The 8,436-nt window shown below is 43.3% G+C and overlaps 1 non-coding gene across 1 annotated transcript; it reads left to right on the forward strand.

Annotated features, from left to right (window-relative positions):
• Positions 1 to 7,360: 7,360 nt before the first annotated feature.
• Positions 7,361 to 7,468, forward strand: LOC112731600 (small nucleolar RNA R71). Its single transcript, XR_003167373.1, has one exon. It is a non-coding gene; the product is annotated as a small nucleolar RNA R71 (small nucleolar RNA).
• The last annotated feature ends 968 nt before the right edge of the window (positions 7,469 to 8,436 follow it).

An 8,436-nucleotide genomic window follows, 5' to 3' on the forward strand; every position in this document is an offset into this window, starting at 1 on the left:
GGGTCGTCCAAGTAATAAACCTTACGTGAGTAAGGGTCGATTCCACGGAGATTGTCGGCTTGAAGCAAGCTATGGTCACCTTGTAGATCTCAATCAGGCGGATATAAAATAGTTATGGAGTTTTCAAAAATAAATAATAAAATAAGGATAGAAATACTTATGTAAATCATTGGTGAGAATTTCAGATAAGCGCATAGAGATGCTTTCGTTCCTCTGAACCTCTGCTTTCCTGCTGTCTTCATCCAATCAATCCTACTCCTTTCCATGGCTGGCTTTATGTAAGGACATCACCGTTGTCAATGGCTACTTTTTATCCTCTCTGGAAAATGGTCCGATGTGCTGTCACTGCATGGCTAATCGTCTGGAGGCATCACCCTTGTCAATGGCTGCATCCCATCCTCTTGTGAAAATGGTCCAAATGCTCTATCACAGCACGGCTAATCATCTGAGGTTCTCGATCATACTGGAATAGGATTCACCCTCCTTTTGCGTCTGTCACTACGCCCAGCACTTGCGAGTTTGAAGTTCGTCACAGTCATTCAATCCCAGAGTCCTACTCGGAATACCACAGACAAGGTTTAGACTTTCCGGACTCTCATGAATGCCGCCATCAATCTAGCTTATACCACGAAGATTCTGATTAAGAGATCCAAGAGATACTCATTCAATCTAAGGTAGAACAGAAGTGGTTGTCAGGCACGCGTTCATAGGGAATGATGATGATTGTCACATTCATCACATTCATGTTGAAGTGCGAATGAATATCTTAGAAGCGGAATAAGTTGAATTGAATAGAAAAACAGTAGTACTTTGCATTAATTCATGAGGAACAGCAGAGCTCCACACCTTAATCTATGGAGTGCAGAAACTCTACCGTTGAAAAATACATAAGTGAATATAGGGTAAGCATGGCCGAGTGGCCAGCCTCCCATGGAGGTCTAGAGATCTCAAAATGATCAAAAGATGTCTAATACAATAGTAAAAAATCCTATTTATACTAAACTAGTTACTAGGGTTTACAGAAGTAGGTAATTGATGCATAAATCCACTTCCGGGGCCCACTTGGTGTGTGCTTGGGCTGAGCTTGAATGTTACACGTATAGAGGTCAATCTTGGAGTTGAACGCCAGTTTGTAACGTATTTCTGGCGTTCAACTCTGGCTTGTGACGTGTTTCTGGCGTTTAACTCCAGACAGCAGCGTAGAACTGACATTCAACGCCCTTTTACGTCATCTAAACTCAGACAAAGTATAGACTATTATATATTGCAGGAAAGCCCTGGATGTCTACTTTCCAACGCAATTGGAAGCGCACCATTTTGAGTTTTGTAGCTCCAGAAAATCCACTTTGAGTGCAGGGAGGTCAGAATCCAACAGCATCAGTAGTCCTTCTTCAACCTCTGAATCTGATTTTTGCTCAAGTCCCTCAATTTCAGCCAGAAAATACCTGAAATCACAGAAAAACACACAAACTCATAGTAAAGTCCAGAAATGTGAATTTAACATAAAAACTAATGAAAACATCCCTAAAAGTAACTAGATTCTACTAAAAACATACTAAAAACAATGCCAAAAAGCGTATAAATTATCCGCTCATCACAACACCAAACTTAAATTGTTGCTTGTCCCCAAACAACTGAAAATCAAATAGGATAAAAAGAAGAAAATATACTATAAATTCCAAACTATCAATGAAACATAGCTCCAATTAAATGAGCGGGACTTGTAGCTTTTTGCCTCTTGAATAGTTTTGGCATCTCACTTTATCCATTGAAGTTCAGAATGATTGGCATCTATAGGAACTCAGAATTCAGATAGTGTTATTGATTCTCCTAGTTCAGTATGATGATTATTGAACATAACTATTTTATGAGTCTTGGCCGTGGCCCTAAGCACTTTGTTTTCCAGTATTACCACCGGATACATAAATGCCACAGACACATAATTGGGTGAACCTTTTCAGATTGTGACTCAGCTTTGCTAAAGTCCCCAATTAGAGGTGTCCAGGGTTCTTAAGCACACTCTTCTTTTGCTTTGGACCTTGACTTTAACCGCTCAGTCTCAAGTTTTCACTTGACACCTTCACGCCACAAGCACATGGTTAGGGACAGCTTGGTTTAGCCGCTTAGGCCAGGATTTTATTCCTTTAGGCCCTCCTATCCACTGATGCTCAAAGCCTTGGGATCCTTTTTATTACCCTTGCCTTTTGGTTTTAAGGGCTATTGGCTTTTTGCTCTTGCCTCTTGGTTTTAAGAGCTCTGGCTTTTTCTGCTTGCTTTTTCTCTTCTTTTTTTTTCTATTTTTTTTTGCTTTTTTTTTTTGCAAGCTTTGTTCTTTGCTGCTTTTTCTTGCTTCAAGAATCATTTTTATGATTTTTCAGATTATCAAATAACATGTCTCCTTGTCATCATTCTTTCAAGAGCCAACATATTTAACATTCTTAAACAACAATTTCAAAAGACATATGCACTGTTCAAGCATTCATTTAGAAAACAAAAAGTATTGTCACCACATCAATATAATTAAACTAAGTTCAAGGATAAATTCGAAACTCATGTACTTCTTGTTCTTTTGAATTAAAACATTTTTCATTTAAGAGAGGTGATGGATTCATAGGATATTCATAACTTTAAGACATAGTTACTAACTACTAATGATCATGTAATAAGACATAAACATGGTGTAAGGCCCACATCGGTTGGAGAGGGGAACGAAGCATGCCTTATAAGGGTGTGGATACCTCTCCCTAGCATGACGCGTTTTGACGAGTGAGTGTGGGGGGCATCGGCTATCATCCCTATCGTCAAAGGCAAAACCGTGAGGCCTTGTGTGCCAAAGCGGACAATATCGTGCTAGCGGGTGGTCTGGGCTGTTACAGATGGTATCAGAGCCAGAACCCGGATCGATGTGCCAGCGAGGGCGCTGGGCTCCCTTAGGGGGGTGGATTGTAAGGCCCACATCGGTTGGAGAGGGGAACGAAGCATGCCTTATAAGGGTGTGGATACCTCTCCCTAGCATGACGCATTTTGACGAGTGAGTGTGGGGGGCTTTGGCCATCATCCCTATCGTCAAAGGCAAAATCGTGAGGCCTTGTGTGCCAAAGCGGACAATATCATGCTAGCGGGTGGTCTGGGCTGTTACAGATGGTATCAGAGCCAGAACCCGGATCGATGTGCCAGCGAGGGCGCTGGACTCCCTTAGGGGGGTGGATTGTAAGGCCCACATCGGTTGGAGAGGGGAACGAAGCATGCCTTATAAGGGTGTGGATACCTCTCCCTAGCATGACGCGTTTTGACGAGTGAGTGTGGGGGGCTTTGGCCATCATCCCTATCGTCAAAGGCAAAACCGTGAGGCCTTGTGTGCCAAAGCGGACAATATCGTGCTAGCGGGTGGTCTGGGCTGTTATAGATGGTATCAGAGCCAGAACCCGGATCGATGTGCCAGCGAGGGCGCTGGACTCCCTTAGGGGGGTGGATTGTAAGGCCCACAACGGTTGGAGAGGGGAACGAAGCATGCCTTATAAGGGTGTGGATACCTCTCCCTAGCATGACGTATTTTGACGAGTGAGTGTGGGGGGCTTCGACTATCATCCCTATCGTCAAAGGCAAAACCGTGAGGCCTTGTGTGCCAAAGCGGACAACATCGTGCTAGCGGGTGGTCTGGGCTGTTACAGATGGTATCAGAGCTAGAACCCGGATCGATGTGCCAGCGAGGGCGCTGGGCTCCCTTAGGGGGGTGGATTGTAAGGCCCACATCGGTTGGAGAGGGGAACGAAGCATGCCTTATAAGGGTGTGGATACCTCTCCCTAGCATGACGCGTTTTGACGAGTGAGTGTGGGGGGCTTTGGCCATCATCCCTATCGTCAAAGGCAAAACCGTGAGGCCTTGTGTGCCAAAGCGGACAATATCGTGCTAGCGGGTGGTCTGGGCTGTTACAGATGGTATCAGAGCCAGAACCCGGATCGATGTGCCAGCGAGGGCGCTGGACTCCCTTAGGGGGGTGGATTGTAAGGCCCACATCGGTTGGAGAGGGGAACGAAGCATGCCTTATAAGGGTGTGGATACCTCTCCCTAGCATGACACGTTTTGACGAGTGAGTGTGGGGGGCTTCGGCTATCATCCCTATCGTCAAAGGCAAAACCGTGAGGCCTTGTGTGCCAAAGCGGATAATATCGTGCTAGCGGGTGGTCTGGGCTGTTACAGATGGTATCAGAGCCAGAACCCGGATCGATGTGCCAGCGAGGGCGCTGGGCTCCCTTAGGGGGGTGGATTGTAAGGCCCACATCGGTTGGAGAGGGGAACGAAGCATGCCTTATAAGGGTGTGGATACCTCTCCCTAGCATGACGCGTTTTGACGAGTGAGTGAAGGGGGCTTTGGCCATCATCCCTATCGTCAAAGGCAAAACCGTGAGGCCTTGTGTGCCAAAGCGGACAATATCGTGCTAGCGGGTGGTCTGGGCTGTTACACATGGATAAGCACTTAACATTAAGAAAACAAAAAACAGAAAATAAGAACAAGGAATGAGTCCACCTTAGTGATGGTGGCGTTTCCTTCTTGAGGAACCAATGATGTCCTTGAGCTCTTCTATGTCTCTTCCTTGTCTTTGTTGCTCCTCCCTCATTGCTTTTTGATCTTCTCTTATTTCATGAAGGATGATGGAGTGCTCTTGATGTTCCACCCTTAGTTGTCCCATGTTGGAACTTAATTCTCCTAGGGAGGTGTTGATTTGCTCCCAAAAATTCTGTGGAGGAGAGTGCATCCCTTGAGGTATCTCAGGGGTTTCTTGATGATGAGCTTCTTCATGTGCCTGTTGAGATCCATGAATGTGCTCTCTTGTTTGCTCCATCCTTTTCTTAGTGATGGGCTTGTGAGATGAATCTTTCCATCTCCCATGGCTCAGAGGTGGAAGCAATTGTCTTTCCTTTCCTCTTTCTTGAGGTTTCTCTGGCCTTAGGTGCCATTAATGGTTATGGAAAAACAAAAAAGCTATGCTTTCACCACACCAAACTTAGAATGTTGCTCGCCCTCGAGTAAAAGAAGAAAGAATAGAAGAAGAAGAAGAAGAAGATATGGAGGATATGGAGGGATGTGTGTATGGATGTGAGTGGTGAATGGAAAACAGAAGGGATGACCATGAATGGAGAGAGAGAGGGTAAGGTGGGTGGGGATCCTGTGAGATTCACAGATTCTGAGATGATCCTGTGGTGTCCACAGATCCTGAGGTGTCAAGGATTTACATCCCTGCACCCATTAGGCATGTAAAATGCCTTTGCACACAACTCTGGGCGTTCAGCGCCAGATTGGTGCTTGTTCTGGGCGTTCAGCGCCAGCTCTTCTCCAGGGTACAATTCTGGCGTTTAAATGCCCAGATGCTGCCCATTTTGGGCGTTCAGCGCCAGAACCATGCTCTGTTCTGGCGTTGAACACCAGCCAGATGCTTCTTACTGGCGTTTAAACGCCAGTGAGATCCTCCTCCAGGGTGTGATTTTTCTTCTGCTGTTTTTGATTCCGTTTTCAATTTTTATATTTATTTTGTGACTCCACATGATCATGAACCTGATAAAACATGAAAGAACAAGAAAAATAAAATTAGATAAATAAAAATTGGGTTGCCTCCCAACAAGCGCTTCTTTAATGTCAATAGCTTGACAGTGGGCTCTCATGGAGCCTTACAGATGTTCAGAGCATTGTTGAGACTTCCCAACACCAAACTTAGAGTTTGGATATGGGAGTTCAACACCAAACTTAGAGTTTGGTTTTGGCCTCCCAACACCAAACTTAGAGTTTGACTGTGGGGGCTCTGGTTGACTCTGTTTTGAGAGAAGCTTTTTATGCTTCCTCTCCATGTTTACAGAAGGATGACCTCGAGTTTTAAACACAAGGGAGTCCTCATTCAATTGAAGGACTAGTTCACCTCTGTCAACATCAATCACAGCTCTTGCTGTGGCTAGGAAGGGTCTTCCAAGGATGATGAATTCATCCTCATCCTTCCCAGTATCTAGGACTATGAAATCAGTAGGGATGTAAAGGCCTTCAACCTTTACTAACACGTCCTCTACTTGTCCATAAGCATGTTTTCTTGAATTGTCTGCCATCTCTAATGAGATTTTAGTAGCTTGTACCCCAAAGATTCCCAGTTTCTCTATTACAGAGAGGGGCATGAGGTTTATCCCTGAACCAAGGTCACACAGAGCCTTTTCAAAGATCATGGTGCCTATGGTACAAGGTATTAGGAACTTTCCAGGATCCTGTTTCTTCTGAGGCAATGTCAGTTGATCCAGATCACTCAGTTCATTGGTGAACAGGGGAGGTTCATCTCCCCAAGTCTCATTACCAAATAAATTGGCATTCAGCTTCATGATTGCACCAAGGTACTTGGCAACTTGCTCTTCAGTAACATCCTCATTCTCTTCAGAAGAGGAATACTCATCAGAGCTCATGAATGGCATAAGGAGGTTCAATGGAATCTCTATGGTCTCTAGATGAGCCTCAGATTCCTTTGGTTCTTCAGAGGGAAACTCCTTATTGATCACTGGATATCCCAGGAGGTCTTCCTCACTGGGATTTACGTCCTCCCCTTCTTCCTTGGATTCGGCCATGATGGTTATATCAATGGCCTTGCACTCTCCTTTTGGATTTTCTTCTGTATTGCTTGGGAGAGTACTAGGAGGGATTTCAGTGATCCTTTTACTCAGCTGGCCCACTTGTGCCTCCAAATTTCTAATGGAGGACCTTGTTTCATTCATGAAACTTACAGTGGCCTTAGATAGATCAGAGACTAAGTTTGCTAAATTAGATGTATTTTGTTCAGAGTTCTCTGTCTGTTGCTAAGTGGATGATGAAAAAGGTTTACTATTGTTAAACCTATTTCTTCCACCATTATTAAAGCCTTGTTGAGGCCTTTGTTGATCCTTCCATGAGAGTTTTTGGTGATTTCTCCATGAGGGGTTATAGGTGTTTCCAAATGGTTCACCCATGTAATTCACCTCAGCTATTGCAGGGTTCTCAGGATCATAAGCTTCTTCTTCAAAAGATGCCTCTTGATTACTGTTGGATGCAGCTTACATTCCATTCAGACTCTGAGAAATCATATTGACTTGCTGAGTCAATATTTTGTTCTGAGCCAATATGGCATTCAGAGTATCAATTTCAAGAACTCCCTTCTTCTGAGGCGTCCCATTACTCACAGGGTTCCTCTCAGAAGTGTACATGAACTGGTTATTAGCAACCATGTCAATGAGTTCTTGGGCTTCTGCAGGCATTTTCTTTAGGTGAATAGATCCACCTGCAGAAGTATCCAATGACATCTTAGCTAATTCAAACAGACCATCATAGAATATATCCAGGATGGTCCATTCTGAAAGCATGTCAGAAGGACACTTTTTGGTCAGTTGCTTGTATCTCTCCCAAGCTTCATAGAGGGATCCACCTTCTTTCTGTCTGAAGGTTTGAACATCCACTCTAAGCTTGCTCAGCTTTTGAGGAGGAAAGAACTTGGCTAAGAAAGCCGTGACCAGCTTATCCCAAGAGTTCAGGCTATCTTTGGGTTGAGAGTCCAACCACACTCTAGCTCTGTCTCTTACAGCAAAAGGGAAAAGCATGAGCCTGTAGACTTCAGGATCTACTCCATTAGTCTTTACAGTATCACAGATCTGCAAGAATTCAGTTAAGAACGGAAAAGGATCTTCAAATGGAAGTCCATGAAACTTGCAGTTTTGTTGCATTAGAGAAACTAGCTGAGGTTTTAGCTCAAAATTGTTTGCTCCAATGGTAGGGATGGAGATGCTTCTTCCATGTGAATTGGAATTTGGTGCAGTAAAGTGACCAAGCATCCTCCTTGCATTATTATTATTTTCGGCTGCCATCTCCTCTTCTTGTTCGAAAATTTCTGAAAGGTGCTTGCTGGATTGTTGTAATTTAGCTTCTCTTAGTTTCCTCTTTAGAGTCCTTTCAGGTTCTAGATCTGCTTCAACAAGAATATCTTTGTCCTTGCTCCTGCTCATATAAAAAAGAGGGAACAGAAAAATAATAATAATAGGGATCCTTTTTACCACGGTATAGAGGTCCCTGTGTGACTAGAAGAAAAGAAGAAGAAAAGAATGTAATGTAAGGAAAGAAACACAAGGGTGAGGAGAGCAGAGATGTGAGATGAAGAGAAAGAGACTTTTCGAAAATTATTTTTGAAAAATGGTTAGTGATTTTCGAAAATAGTTTTTGAAAAAGGTTAGTAATTTTCGAAAATTAGAAATAAAATTAAAATAAAAAATTAAAATAATTAGTTAATTAAAAAGAATTTTTGAAAAAGAGGGAAGATATTTTCAAAAATTAGAGAGAGAGAGTTAGTTAGGTAGTTTTGAAAAAGATAAGAAACAAACAAAAAGTTAGTTAGTTAGTTGAAACGAATTTGAAAATCAATTTTGAAAAGATAAGAAGATAA

This window comes from Arachis hypogaea, chromosome 12, assembly GCF_003086295.3.
Source record: "Arachis hypogaea cultivar Tifrunner chromosome 12, arahy.Tifrunner.gnm2.J5K5, whole genome shotgun sequence".
NCBI classification, from domain to species: Eukaryota; Viridiplantae; Streptophyta; class Magnoliopsida; order Fabales; family Fabaceae; genus Arachis; species Arachis hypogaea.